At 45.5% G+C, this 15,054-nt stretch overlaps 1 long non-coding RNA gene across 1 annotated transcript in view; it reads left to right on the top strand.

Annotated features, from left to right (window-relative positions):
- Positions 1 to 6,277, top strand: part of LOC307225418 — a 582,147-nt gene extending 575,870 nt beyond the window's left edge. The window contains exon 2 of the long non-coding RNA XR_013842991.1: positions 6,093 to 6,277. This is a non-coding gene — a long non-coding RNA (uncharacterized lncRNA). The remainder of the gene's footprint in view (positions 1 to 6,092) is intronic.
- The last annotated feature ends 8,777 nt before the right edge of the window (positions 6,278 to 15,054 follow it).

Below are 15,054 nucleotides of genomic sequence, written 5' to 3'. Positions count from 1 at the left end.
GTGAAGGTGGAGCGTTGCATTAAGTTGGCTGCTCTGCTGCTATGGCTAATGTAATTTCTTTCCCCTTTCTAACAGAGACCAAGACCCTAGACCAGGCATAGGCAAACTTGGCCCTCCAGCTGTTTTGGGTCTACAATTCCCCTGTCCACTTGTCCTGTTAGCTAGGGGTGATGGGAGTTGTAGTCCCAAAACAGCTGGAGGGCCGAGTTTGGCCATGCCTGCCCTAGAGGAATAGCCATGAGATCACAAAAGCAGTACCCAAAAACGCAAACTCGTGGAAAATTTGTGGTGCTCTGTTATGGAACAACCCCATTGAGGAAGATAACGGAGCTTACCCAGTCTTCATTGCTGGCTGTGAAGAGGCCCCCATAACAGTTCAAGCTTCAGGGCCCCCAAAATGTGGGTCCACCACTGTTCAAGGGTTGTTCATTTCTCCTCTCCCCCCCCCCTTGCAATGCCCATTAATGTGAAGGAGGAGTGGACAGGTGCTTGTTCTTCAAATTATACATTATAAAGAAAGGTAAAGGTAAAGGGACCCCTGACCATTAGGTCCAGTTGTGGCCGACTCTGGGGTTGCAGCACTCATCTCACTTTATTAGCCGAGGGAGCCAGCGTACAGCTTCCGGGTCATGTGGCCAGCATGACTAAGCCGCTTCTGGCGAACCACAGCAGCGCATGGAAAAGCTGTTTACCTTCCCGCCAGAGCGGTACCTATTTATCTACTTGCACTAGCTTGCTTTCAGACTGCTAGGTTGGCAGGAGCTGGGACCGAGCAACGGGAGCTCACCCCGTTGCGGGGATTTGAACCACTGACCTTCTGATCGGCAAGTCCTAGGCTCTGTGGTTTAACCCATAGTGCCACCTGTGTCCCATAAAGAAAGGTAGAGAAATGCAATTTGGAATCTTTTCAACCTGTACCCCTTCTAGTTCTTACAGTTCCTTCTAGACAAGGAAACTCCTTATATCTTCATTTGCCAACCTGGTGCTCTCCATATTTTTTCGACTGTCACTGTGATCAGCCCCATCCATTGGAGTTTCAGTCCAAGTTAGGGAAGGCTGCCTTATATCCTTGGCCAACGATTTACCCTCGCCCAAGCAGAAAATGAAAGGCAGTTAAAGCTTTAACACCTGAACTCTCAAGATCGTAGGAGCCTGTGTGGGTATGGAAACAATTGTTAGCATAGGCAGAGCACCAAAAGAAAGGGGGGAGGAGAGAATAAGAAGAACCCAGGGCAAACCATTTAAAATATATCCCAACTATCAAAGCCATTGATGTCTTGATAGAACCTTACAAATCTCGTAATCGGCAATAAGTAGCAGCTAAGACCTTGGCTTCCCCCACGTGTCTGCAAGTGGAAAAGGACCAAGAGGATAATTTATCCAAGCCCAGGGTAATGAAGTGTTAACCAAAACCAGATGAAGTTATTATTACAACCACAGGCCACAAAACACAAATGGGAGGAGAAAGAAATCTCTCGGGTGGGGAGGGGAAGACTCATTGTTTCATCCGTCTTTTGCTTCATGGATCACCTAAAGGCATTCACCAAAAAAAAGGAGAAAAAGAAGAAAATGAGGCAATGCAATTGGCATAAAGTGATTCATTAGCTCTAATGAACAATGCCGATCATATTGTCTCTAAAATATGGTCGAAGGACGTTGATGTATATGTGCCTTAACTCATTCTTCCCAACTTTTATTAGGTACATATGTCTAAGGCAGACACAAATGAAACATTCCACAACTAGGCTCCCAGCCAAAAACTAATTTATTCTTTAATGTGGTAGTGATTACTTGGTGGTTCCTTGAGTAGAGATGACAGGTCCGCGCTAATGGAGTCATACTGTAAGTTAATATAAATCATGACAGAGCAATTAATTACAGAAACCGCTGCAAATCCCTTTGTTAGTTTTCCCCATCACCAGAAGGATTTAATAACGTTCATTTTGCTAAGTTCCAGTGACATTTACAAGTCTTAAACCATTTTTAATCAAATCAATATCACAGCGCTGCTGAATTTAGTTGTGCTACGCTAGCAAGTCCTGGAATGCATTGATACGAGTGCGCTCGTCGCCTTCTGTTTTGAATGAATCATACCGAATCCACATACTTCCTCTTCATTTGTTTACGATGGATAATTGGGGTCAAAAAAGTGGTGGAGATCAGAATGGCAGGAGGGGCAGATATCACTGCCCCTGCGTAGGAACAATTTAGCATACAATGCTCTACACGGACAACATCATGGCAGCTCTTTACTTTCAATCTATAGGGCAGGCTTCACTACAGATGTTTTGGACTACAGATGTCAGAACAACCATTGATCTCAATTGATCTTGGGGCAGGGTACATATCACAGAGAGCAACAATTCAGCAAATGCCTAACTTCCCAAAAACTAGGTTGATATTGTCTGGCTGGTAGTGTTTTTCTTGGGTATCAACTAGGGGCCCATATCACAACCTGAATCTTTTGATTTGGGGTGGTGGAGATTGAACTCTAGACCTTCTGCATAGAAATCACGTGCTCTACTCCTACCCCAAAAAACAACAACCAATCAACCATACTTTGGAGCTCCATGCTCCATGTAACCAGCAATCTCAATAAATTTCACCAGCACCCAAGGTAAAATTACACATTATAAGAAAGAAAGGCCTGTTGCACAAAATAGCAGCTCTCTGTCACATTCCTTGCTGTGAAACAGCCCATGCAACTTATTCTGTAACCTGACATCATCACGTTGCTCAGTTTTTGCATTCTGCTCCAATTCTACCCCAGTTCTTTGGACATTCAGTGCCCAGTGTCAACTCTACTAAGAAGGCAAGTTGCATGTATATCCATATGTGGATTAAATAATATTTAATTTTACAAAGTAGATTTAAAAGGTTTTTATTGCAAGAGCCCCATTTAACAAAATTGCTCCTTTCTCTTATAGAGGATATGGTGGCCAAGTGATTGAGGCTCCTACCTCTATTCCTGGAGGATGATGAGTCCTGGCTCTACAACACCAAATAACAGCATTTAATCAACCTGGCTCATTAGACTGCAAAAATCAAAAGTGTTTGGATGCAACATGTCCTACAGCTCTTTCTTGCAAGACAGTCCATGAAATTGGCATGGCTCAACTACGCTAGCCATTGTGTGAGAAACATTTTAATTCAATTTTGGACTTTCCTCTGATTGAAGGAGGCAGAGGGACTTTTGAAGCCAAGTTGGGTAGGAGGAGGACAAAGCCTCTTATCTCTCAGGATGAAATGCCTTTGATATGCGGACTTGTTTCTATCAACACATGGATTTCTGAGCTCTTTGATGACATGGTTTCATGTCCCTGGGATATCTCATTTCACAGGGCTAAACAATAAAGAAAATGTAAAACAACACAACACAAAAGGATGAGCAGCTCTTGTTTTGCGTCTCTCCAAACAACAGAAACAACAACAACTTGAAGGGCCGTGGCACTGTATTTTATTTAGAACTCTTCCTCTCCACCACCCCACTCCTCCATACTGACAATATCCATATTTACAACAATAACTTTCAGATCTCCACAATCCCCAAGGGACCCACCACCGGTCATGGAATAAAACTACCAAGCACATGAGCAATGAATCATGAAAGAGACATGGAAGAAAGTCTTCAAAGGCATTGCTAGCTCTGAGGTCCAAGGGCTTTGGAGACCTTGTGTCATGCCCCTCCTGCTTCATCTTGCTGGTTTATTCATTCATTTGTGCACAACTCAACAATAACAACAACAACAACGTTGCCTCTAGTCCTTGCATACACGTGCCGTCTAGCATGCATGGGGTGAAAGAGCCGGTAAGTATATTTTGGACAAAGAGAAGGACTTCTGCCTTTGTGAGAGCACAAGGCTGAGGCTGTTTACACACGAAGAATTCCGCCAACTATCTATCTACCCAACCTTAACTCACAACAGGCTTGAGGTGGTATGCAAAATTAAACATGTAATGCATTAATAAAAAAACAGAATGTAATAAAATAAGCAGAGAACAAGAAGGAAATGAATAGATCAGATATTGGAAGGGAGCACCAGCAAAGCTCTGGGTGCAAAAGTAAGTCTTAGGGAGGTACTGAAAGATGAAGTGAAGATCAGGGAAGATGCCTGCCTCAATTTAACAGGAAGGTGTTGTTATAAGAATTTTAAAGTCTTAGATGTATAATAAATGTTCATAAATGTACCAACCAAGCATGTACATAGATCAGCACAGAAAGACCGACCTCAAACCATTTTTGATTCCCAAACTGAGCAAATGTTTTCTCTGCAAGGTCAAAGGAAAATGGAAACGCCTCCCAATTGTCTCTTTCCTCACAAATCCTGTCTTAAGGGCACATTTAAGATATGAATAAGGTGTGAGCCTGTGACCTGGCTCAGGAACTAAGTATTTATCATTACAAAAGACTGGCCAGGCTCCCCAGGCAATCCAATCAAGTGACCATTAAACAGGTAACCTGGCAGACAGGAGGTAAACAACGCACTCAGATTTCTGCTGTAGACAGCCCGTTCTGTGATGTAGGTATGATGTTTCTGGGGGTGGTCTTGGACTCCAGGGAGGGAATTTAAAATGTCTATATAAGGGTGGACACACCTTTGTTCTGGGTTCCTCCTCCTTTCCTGTGTGTGAGGGGAGCACCCTGTTGCAACAGATCAATAAAGATCAAGCTTACTAGCTGCTTTGCTTCTCAATATTCTCTGGTTGACCTCTGCTATTTTCTCCTACCAATAGGGAACCTATGTAAGGACTCTATATGGGCTCTTGGATACCCCATAAGGGGGAAAGGGGAAATTTTTGTTTACAACAGAGTCTTCCCATGTGGGGTGGCACACAACAGAAATGTCTCAACTTCTGGACCCAGCTAATTATAAGACCCGAGTGCAACACCACTTCCCTTCCAAGGGATTGTGCTTCTGAGATCATAACCATGATAACCATCATGATGAGCTGACAGCCTTAACCTGGATTTGCAATCTTTTAAAGTCACCCCAGATGGTGGTCATCACTACAGCGTGTGGGAGCGAATCTGCAGTTCAACTATGTCCTTTGGGTTGTGTCCAGTTAGGTTTTACTCAGAGAAGATGCATGAAAAGGCCATGTCCATTATTTTTCAGTGGGTCTACTCTGACAAATGTTGGATACACCCTTGTACTGAGAAGTGATTACCCCTGTCATGTCTCCCCACCTTTAGTCACCTTTTCTCTAAACTTAACAGCCCCGAATGTTGCAAGCTTCTCTCACAGGGGAGTCGCTCCGCCCCTTGATAATTTTGGTTGCCCTTTTCCAGCTCTGCAAACCCTTTCTGAGGCGAGGCTAAGAGGTCTTCAAGTTCAGAGCACAGTAAGCAAGTCATATATTCAACTATCACACCAGGAAGGGGAGGGAAAGCGCTTCGTTCAAAATGCAGCTAGGCTGGAGGCTCCGACCGATTTGGGATCCTGCTTGCATAATCATTCTCAAAATAATAAGGCTCTAATTAGGCTGTTTGAATGTTTACATACATAAGATTCACTACAGGGGAGGCAGGAAGCACAACACAATGGTCTTTGCTTTGCACGGGATTTTTTATTTCGTTTTCCTTTCGTGAAGAGTGGATGGGTCTTTACTGGCAGGGATTCTCAAAATGACCTCGGTTAAAACTGGATTTGCTGTTGGTGCATTGCCCAGAAGGAGTATTAAATGTGGAGTTGTGAGGGACAGGCAGATGAGGACTAGAGCTTCATGTATGTGTGTGTATGTATGTGTATCAACAGGTTTGTGTGTGTGTTTGCTTGTAATAATAATAATAATAATAATAATAATAATAATAATAATAATAATAAACTTTATTTATACCCAAACCTCCCCGGCCAGAGCTGGGCTCAGGGCGGCTAACACCAGTAAAATTACAGTAAAAACATAATAAAGGGGGGGGGACAATTTAAAATACAGGTTAAAATGCAATTTAAAATGCAGCCTCATTTTAAAAGTAGCCCATAGATCAAAACCATAAGGGGAGGGAAACATAAGGGTCAGACTGAGTCCATACCAAAGGCCAGGCAGAACAGCTCTGTCTTGCGGGCCCTGCGGAAAGATGTCAAGTCCCGCAGGGCCCTAGTCTCTTGTGACAGAGCCTTCCACCAAGTCGGGGCCAGTACTGAAAAGGCCCTGGCCCTAGTTGAGACCAATCTAACCACCTTGCGACCTGGGACCTCCAAAATGTTGTCATTTGTGGACCTTAAGGTCCTCTGTGGGGCATACCAGGAGAGGCAGTCCCGTAGGTACGTGGGTCCTAGGCCGCATAGGGATTTAAAGGTCAAAACTAGCACCTTAAACCTGACACACAAACACAAAAACTGGAAAGAAAAGCAAGCCAGGGCAGTGCGCATGGAGGTTCTGGACTGCCCAGACAACAAGACACCTCCCCATCTCAGTCTCGCTGATGTGATCCAAAGGAAGTACTGCAATCTATTTGGCACCAGCTTGGCTGCAGGAGTAGGGACACAGGTGGCTCTGTGATCTAAACCACGGAGCCTAGGGCTTGCCAATCAGAAGGTCGGCGGTTCAAATCCCCATGACGGGGTGAGCGCCTGTTGTTCAGTCCCTGCTCCTGCCAACCTAGCAGTTCAAAATCACGTCAGAGTGCAAGTAGATAAATAGGTACCTCTCCAGTGGGAAGGTATATGGCGTTTCCATGCGCTGCTCTGGTTTCGCCAGAAGCGGCTTAGTCATGCTGGCCACATGACCCGGAAGCTGTCTATGGACAAATGCCGGCTCCCTCGGCCTATAGAGCAAAATGAGCGCCACAACCCCAAAGTCATCCTCGACTGGACCTAATGGTCAGGGGTACATTTACCTTTACCTTTTGGCTACAGGAGTTGCTGGAAGGAGGCGGACAAAGTGCCATCCAACTGTCTTAAGGGACCACACGCTGGATTTGTGTAGGGTTTTCTCCTGAGCCTTGTCTCCTCCTAAATATCTCCCACGAGGCAGAGGAGGTTTAGTATTACAGTTTTCCTTTTCCTAGATGGGCTCCTGTCCCAGGAAGATGAGCCCTGTCTGCCCACAGAATGCGCAGAAACTGCCTTATTGACTATTGGACCCACTTCTAGTCCCATCTGCTCAATCTGCCAGAGTCCCTAACTCACCAAGGATTTGAGACCCATCGTCTACCCTCCCCTGGTTTAGCCGGCCAGTCGAAGCCGTTCCCGAGGTGCGGTCGCTGTCGCATGCTGTTGTGCCACTTAAAAGGTTTAGTACCAATTTAATTGACTGCCCCTCCTATCATTTTCAACATTGTGGTGGGTGACATATTTTCATTTCTGTAGTAAGGCAGAACAGACCACTGACCTGAATGCAGCCAAACTCCCTTCACACCTAAATGGGGAGTTTTACAGCTCAGTTCTATGCATATCTACTCAGCAGAAAACCCTTCCAAGTTCAGTGGGACTTACTCCCAGGTAAAAGGGAATAGGATTGCAGCCTGAGAACTGTTCTGTGCAATCAGTCCAGCTGGCAGGACACTCCACTCTGCGCCATCTCCCAGGGGGTGGGAAGTTAATATACATAAGTCAAACCCTGTTTCAACACCTTACCGGTAAGTTTCCCCCCTACTTAATAATATGTTTCGTGTCTGAATGAGTTGATTTAAAACAAGCCTTTATATCTTAACCTAGAATGTCTTTCCATTCCCACCGTCCTCTCTCTCTTTTCCCCCCTCTTTCTTTTTTCTTAATTCAAATTACACTGGGCATTAGAAGGCACCAGAGAATTCAAGGATCCCAGAGGAGGGTTTGATTAAAATTGGAGGTTTTTTTATATAAAAAAAATTATGATCAGAGCAATAATTTCCTCTGCTCTTCACGCACTCCCCACGTCCATGCATTCTAGCATTACAGGAGTCTCATTAATAGATAGGTTGGCCCAGTTTGTCATCTGTTTCATTATGCAAAATATATACGTTTCATTTACAGTTCCTGTGGCGGAGGAAAATCAGTTACCTTCAGCAGAATATAATGATTTCTTTGGGTTTCTTCTCAACCCCCTGAATGTCTCCAGCCCCTAAAATCTCAACTGGTGGTAGAATACCAGGAGAACCCTGATGTGTGCCAATTTTAACATAATGATCTTTATGTTCGCATTGAAATGCGAATCGTTAACAGTTCAGAAAGCTGACCACCGGGCAAACTGAACGGTTGACCTGTAAGGAAAAGAAAATAGCTTCAAAAGCTCTCTGAACATCATTAAAAGAGTTGTTTGACGTGGAAATTAAAGTCGGTACTCCTTAAATGGAGCCTTCATTCCAGTCTCTCTCTGGCTCTATTGACGCCTGTGAATTAAGAACCAAAAAGTTTTGCCGTACGGCTCTCATCTTTTTGACTAAAACTAAAAACAGAGCTTTCCCAGTTCGGCAAATGGATTAGTGGAGCACGGGAGCCATCCATGGTTGCCATATGGCCTCCTTTTCCAGGACACGTACTCTTTTTCACGAGTAGAGTCGTCATAGTGATCCATAGTTAAAAGTAGAAGTCGGCAAATGTGTCCTCTTTTTTTGCTCTTCAAAATATGGCAACCTTGCTAACCAGAGAATTTAGCTGGGGTAGTAAATGTGGTGTCCTCCAGCTGCTGTTAGACTACAACTCCCATCATTCCTCACCATGTTGTTTGGGGCTGATGGGAGTTGGAGTCCAGCCACATCTGGAGGACACCAAACTGGCAATCCTTAGGCTAGAAAACAGTCCAGAGAATCCAAGACTTTTGAAGAACAGCCATGGGCATGCAGCCAGACCTTTTTGTGGCAGCAGGAGGGGCTGGAGATATAAGGGGAGTCGGGGTATTTGAAGTCAGTGCATAACAACAAACAAAAATTGTGTTTAAGAAAAGTTGTGTTGGAAGTTGTTCACACCACGTTCATTGCTTTTATTGCTCAGCTCGCAACTTTGTGTTTCTGTCCTGCTGGATCAGGACCGGCCCTACCATTAGGCAACATGATGTAGCCACCTCAGGCGGCAGATTCTCTTAAAATTCCCCTGCTCAACCCACTAAGCATTGTGGTTCCATTTGCTTAAGCAGGGGAATATCAAGAGGCTGCACACACAAACACACAAGCTGAGAGAAGGGAAGGACGGGCATCACAATGACTTTGCACAATGATCATTACACACCCACCCACCCACAAACATACAAGCAGTGTTTGTGGGTGTAATCATCAAATCCAGCCTGGCTGTATGAAGGTGTCTGGCTTCACAACACTGTCATTTTAGGAGATTACCGTATTTTTCGCACCATAAGGCGCACCTGACCATAAGGCACACCTACTTTGGGGGGGGGGGTTCAAGAAAAAAATATGTGGCTCTTGGGGGCTTTTGCGGGAGGTGGGGGAAGAGAGAGAGCCCTGCTCTGTCCATTCCCCCACCTCCCGCAAAAGCCAGGGATAGCCGCGCGAAGCCTCCTCAGGTCAGCGGGATGAAGGCTCCCCGCTGCCCTGCGGAGGCTTCTCGGGCTACCCCAGAGCTGCTCAGGAGCTTGTGGGGCTGGCGGGGGAAGCCCAGGTTCCCCCCCCCCAGCCCCAGGGACCACACATTCACTCCATAAGACACACAGACATTTCCCCTTAGATTTTAAGAGGAAAAAAGTGTGTCTTCTGGAGCGAAAAATACGGTAGATGGGATCTGCAACAAAAAGCAGCATGTTGGGAATGTTCCTGTCCAGAATCCCAGCCAGTCACCCAGCCATATTGGACCATGATTCCAGGGATCTTTTGTACTTCTGCAAACCTGAAACAGCCTCTTATGTGCCGGTGGTGCAGTTTTGGTAACTTAAGGATCTATACTTGGGAAACCTGAGCTCATTATTAGTATATATACTTATTTTCCAGCTTGGATGCCACCTATAGGCAATAAACTCACTTTACTCTTTGATAGAACTTTTCTCACTGAACCAGTTTATCTGTTCCTGCCCCATGAAACATTGTACAGTGGAACCTCGACTCCTGTAAGCCTTGGGAGCCAAACATTCCGGCTCCCGAAAAAATGAAAACCAGAAGGAATTGTTCCGGTTTTCAAACGTTCTTCGGAAGCCAACCACCCGGCGCAGCTTCCGCAGCTTCTGATTGGCTGCAGGAAGCTGCTGCAGCCAATCAGAAGCCTTGCCTTGGTTCCCAAACTATTTCAGGAATCAAACAGACTCCCAGAACTGATTAAGCTTAGGAACCAAGGTTCCACTGTACCAGCCTAAACTATATTTATCAAGGTGCGGCATATACACGATACTACGATTTCAGGTGAAATATCTCCCTCCATATACCACTGAGCTTATCACTGATAGGAAACCCCTTCTCATTTATTTATTTTTTTACTTAATGCATATGACACAAAAGTCATAAAGGATCACATTAAAATAGCCAGCCATTCAGACAAAGTGCAATTAAAATCCAGGAACATGATCACAACAACCAAAAATATCCTTGCCTGTTCTTATTAGGAATTCTCTCTACTGACAAACACAGGTGTTTACTGAACATTACCAAAATTATACCTCGTATTTTTTAAAAAAACAACAACATCCCCTTTTATTAAAACAAAACAAGACAGATGACTATACATACACTAATGTGTACACTAATGCATATTAGCATACCTGCCTTTTTCTCCCCCTCCCAAAGAGCAATTACTCAGAAGTAAATTCAATTAAAATAATTTGTCCTTACCTTCAAGCCAGCTTGCTTTACTGCCTAGGTTTCCTCTTGTCTGTGCTGAAAACAAAACAATTAAACAAGTCATTCTAAAAGTTGGATCCAGGCACTGTTGCAATCGGAAGAGTTGAGGCGGTTACAAGTTTCTAGGACTCATGACTGCAGATTCAAACTTCAAAAAGTGAGCACAGACAATGGTGGAAGATTGGAAGCAAGGAAACCAGGGAAGTGCAACTCAGTTTCATTTGGATTTTCAACTTATGCAATTCATAATTGCTTTATCCTTCAAGGTGTTGTGGAAGGGGCCTTTTTCACACTGCACTAAGCTAATTCAAACCTTGGTTTAGTGCAGGCATTCCCAACCTTCGGCCCCCAAGATGTTTTGGACTACAATTCCTATTGGCAAAACCTGTTGGTGTTTCACAACTTTCCGACTAGTTGCAGGACCTTAGCCAGACCTAGCAGAGTAAACGCAGAATCCACGGAAGCTATTGGCAACTTGGCTGCAGACAGGCTAGACAAAGCAGGAACCAGGAACTTGTGTTAGGTGTTTATTATATACAGTGGATTATTTACAGGAACAGAACACGGATCTTTTGCTAGCTCTCTCTGACACAACTCACAACTCCTACACTGACACAGAACTCTGAACAACAAACTCCTGAACACTGAACTCACGAACTAACACATTCCAGTTAGTAGGCCATTAATTATCACTCCCTTAAGAGAGCTTGACCAATCAGGGAGCTGCCTCCATGTCTCTGTTATCATCAGGCAGACTTACTCCTTCAGATTGCATTCTGGCTGTCTGCCAAACCACATTGACTCTGTGTGAGTAGCTGCACGTACACAGTTTCCCAACAATTCCCATCATCCCTAACCACTGGTCCTGTTAGCTAGGGATCATGGAAATTGTAGGCCAAAACATCTGGAGGGCCGCAGGTTGGGGATTCCTGGTTTAGTGGCTCATTTGAACTGGGACTATTGCTTTAAGCTTTCTCCTTGCTAGTCACAAGGTTTGTTTTCTGCAATCATTACAACATCCCTAGAAGGCAGCCCTTTATTATTACCTCCGCACTGCGGATTGGAGGCATGGCGAAACCGACTTACCTGGTGACCACTTGACAAAATAAAGCTATTTAAAACGGCAGCTTTTTGGATTACAGTTTACTCTCTTTCTTACTATGCTACACCAGAATATGCAAACTATTTTAATTGCATTCACAGCAGGAAAATTAGCTGCACCCATCAACTCATGCCAGATTTCCAAAACTCTTAACTCAACTAAATAATCAACAGGTAAATAAGGTCTTATTTAGAAAGATTTGAATGCAGACTTTAAGAAAAGCACAGGTAAGTTTAGATGCGGCACTGATTGTTCATGCTGGTTTAAAATACTTTGTGCAATAAGTGCAGTGTGCATAAGTGGGCCTGGTAAACTAAGGAGCTGTTGATTGCCGCATGAGCTCAATAGCAAATTAAGGCCCCACCTGCACTATAAAGCAGTATTATACCGCTTTAAATAGTCATGGCTTCCCCAAAAGAAGCATGGGAACTGTAGTTTGCTAAGGGTGCTGAGAGTTGTTAGGGAGATCCCATTACCTTCACAGAACTACAATTCCCAGAGTTCCCTTGGAAGAAGGGTTGACTGTTAAACCACTCAGGAAATTGCAGTTCTGCCCAGGAAATAGGTGTCTTCCAAAGACACTCAGACCCCTTAACAAACTACACTTCCCAGGATTCTTTTGGGGAAACTATGAGTGTTTAAAGTGGTATGGTCCTGCTTTAAATGCATGGTGCAGATGGTGCCTAATTTTATATCCTAAGTAACAGATTGTTTCCCCCAAGTTGCGACCACTAAATTTCCCACGCTGGTTACCAGAAAACCAAACAAGCCTAAATTAAATTAAAGAACAAGTCGCCATTATTGGCCAATTCAGCCATAGAACCTTTCCAATGAAACACTAGGAAAACTGGAATGCAATCGCAGAATTTTCACATTGCAGGGTACACTGGAGACCATCTAGCCCAACCCCTGCTCCACTCAGGACCTACAACACAGAATCTACAACTCCAGCTTTCCTGACAGCTCTCTGCACAGTTTCTGCTTAAATGCTGTCAGCATAAAAGATCCCACCACCTCCCAAGGCAGGCTAGTCCACAGTCAAACCGCCCTTCCCATTAGAAATATTGGCAGCTGAACTCTGCTGCCTTACAAGTTCCACCTATTAGTTCTAACCCAGCTCTCTGGATCAACAGAAATCAAGGCTGCTCCCAGATTTGCACATGACAGATATTTGAAGGCAGAAGTCGGGTTTGTGACTGCTGCTTGCCTGCTAACATTGCAGCATAGGAAACTGCTGTAAAAAGGCAAAGGTAAAGGGACCCCTGACCATTAGGTCCAGTCATGACCGACTCTGGGGTTGCAGCGCTCATCTCGCTTTATTGGCCGAGGGAGCAGACGTACAGCTTCCGGGTCATATGGCCAGCATGACTAAGCCGCTTCTGGCGAACCAGAACAGCACATGGAAACGCCGTTTACCTTCCCACCGGAGCGGTACCTATTTATCTACTTGCACTTTGACGTGCTTTCAAATTGCTAGGTTGGCAGAAGCAGGGACTGAGCAACGGGAGTTCACCCCATTGCAGGGATTGAACTGCTGACCTTCTGATCGGCAAGTCCTAGGTTCTGTGGTTTAACCCACAGCGCCACCCGCGTCCCTTGGAAACTGCTGTACAGACCACCAATCCAGATCACCAATCCATCCAACTCAATATTGTCAACACTGACCGGCAGTAGATCTATAGGGCTGAACTTAACTTGAAAGCTAAAGCACATAGAATTATTTATCCGGCTAGTAAAACCAGACTTTCTACTCTGCTGGATTTTTTTCCCCTCATGCATTTCCCAGCAGTATATAACACATATACTTGCACACACATATCCCATTTCTGACAGCTGAAGATTTCTTTATACTCTTACAAAGATAATAAATGTCTCATTAATTATCCAGCGATGTACAGTTTTTCTTTTGGCTATGGAACTAGCCAGAAGAAAAGACTGAGGCAAAACAGACGTGAAAATGAAGGCGTTCTTATGAAAGGGGTGGGGGGGAGAGAGAGGAGGAGGAGGAGAAAGTACGGGTTTCGGAAGGAAACAAACACAGCTAATTATGTTGGGCATCTTAAGCCAGAAAAACATCTGAGGTGGAGAGCAAAGGAACAGAACGTAAGGGGGAAGGCGAACGCCATCTTGGAAATACCCTGCCAGCAAACGCCAAAGGGAATCGAGCTACAGCCAGCTTGGCTGAAGGCCCAGCGCCATCTGTGAAATATTTTACGCAGTGTGAAATGGGGAGCCAAAGTTAAAAAACACTTTTCTTCAGTTTCTCCATGACAGAGGTGAGATGGGAGAAAGAAGCTCTTCTGCAGACAGGGTGTAGTCTGGTAGCTAAAAGTGTAAGCTGAGGAAAGCCCGGTTGAAAAGGTACCTCAGCCATTAACTCCCCAGGTGGCCTCAGGCTAGCCACTGTGCTCAACCCAAGCTCTCCATCCACAAGAAGGAGAAGATAACCCCCCTGGGGGGGGTTACCGTGCGGCATGGTCTAAGTCCGGCCCTAGGTCGAAGGTAAGGAGGCTGTCCGTCAGGGGCGAAGCGAGGTCCAAAGCGAGGAGTTGGGCGTGGTCAGGAACTCAGGAGAGCAGGTCAGGGTGCCGGCAGGAACAGGTTACCAACGATGTTCCTCCCGCAACCTGGGACTGGGCGGGCTGGCCTTTATCTCCTCCGAGGCATAGGGTGGCCCCGGTCCACAGGTGCCTCACCTCCCCTGGCCTGGAGGCGAGCACTCCTCCTGAGAGAACTTAGTTCCCTCAGCCTCTCTCCCCTGAGCCTCTGCAGCTCAGGAGATGCTGGAGGGTTACAGGACCCAGAGGCAACCTCACCTTCCCCTGAAAGGGCTGGGAGAGGAGGACCTGCAGGCAATGGGTCCTTGATCACCTCCAGAGCCAGAGCGGATTCAGCTGGTGTCTGCTCCTGAGGATCCGGCACAAGTGCAGGCCCTTCAGATTCAAGCCCCTGCCCCGGCTCAGCCGGCCCTGGAGGTGGGGACTCCTGTGCAGGCTGGGATTCCTCAGGTTCAGCCTCTGAATCAGATTCCCAGGCCATCACAGCCTGTCTCTATGGCTGGAATAAAGATTAGTGAGGTAAATGTGAAGCCCTTGGAATTTAAGGTGAGCTGAAATTCCCTGCACACACACCTTGTCCAGGTCAATTTGGAGAACGCAAAATTGAAGGGGATTGTGGAGAATGCAAACTGGCAGCCGCCATAGTTGCTGCTGCCATTTGAAGAAGACATGAGGGGGAAGGGGTGTGTGGAGAA

This window comes from Podarcis cretensis (genome assembly GCF_951804945.1).
Source record: "Podarcis cretensis genome assembly, chromosome: 10".
In the NCBI taxonomy this organism is placed as follows: Eukaryota; Metazoa; Chordata; class Lepidosauria; order Squamata; family Lacertidae; genus Podarcis; species Podarcis cretensis.
Note: the sequence above shows the minus strand (reverse complement) of the source record. Positions and strands in the feature narration are given on the sequence as shown.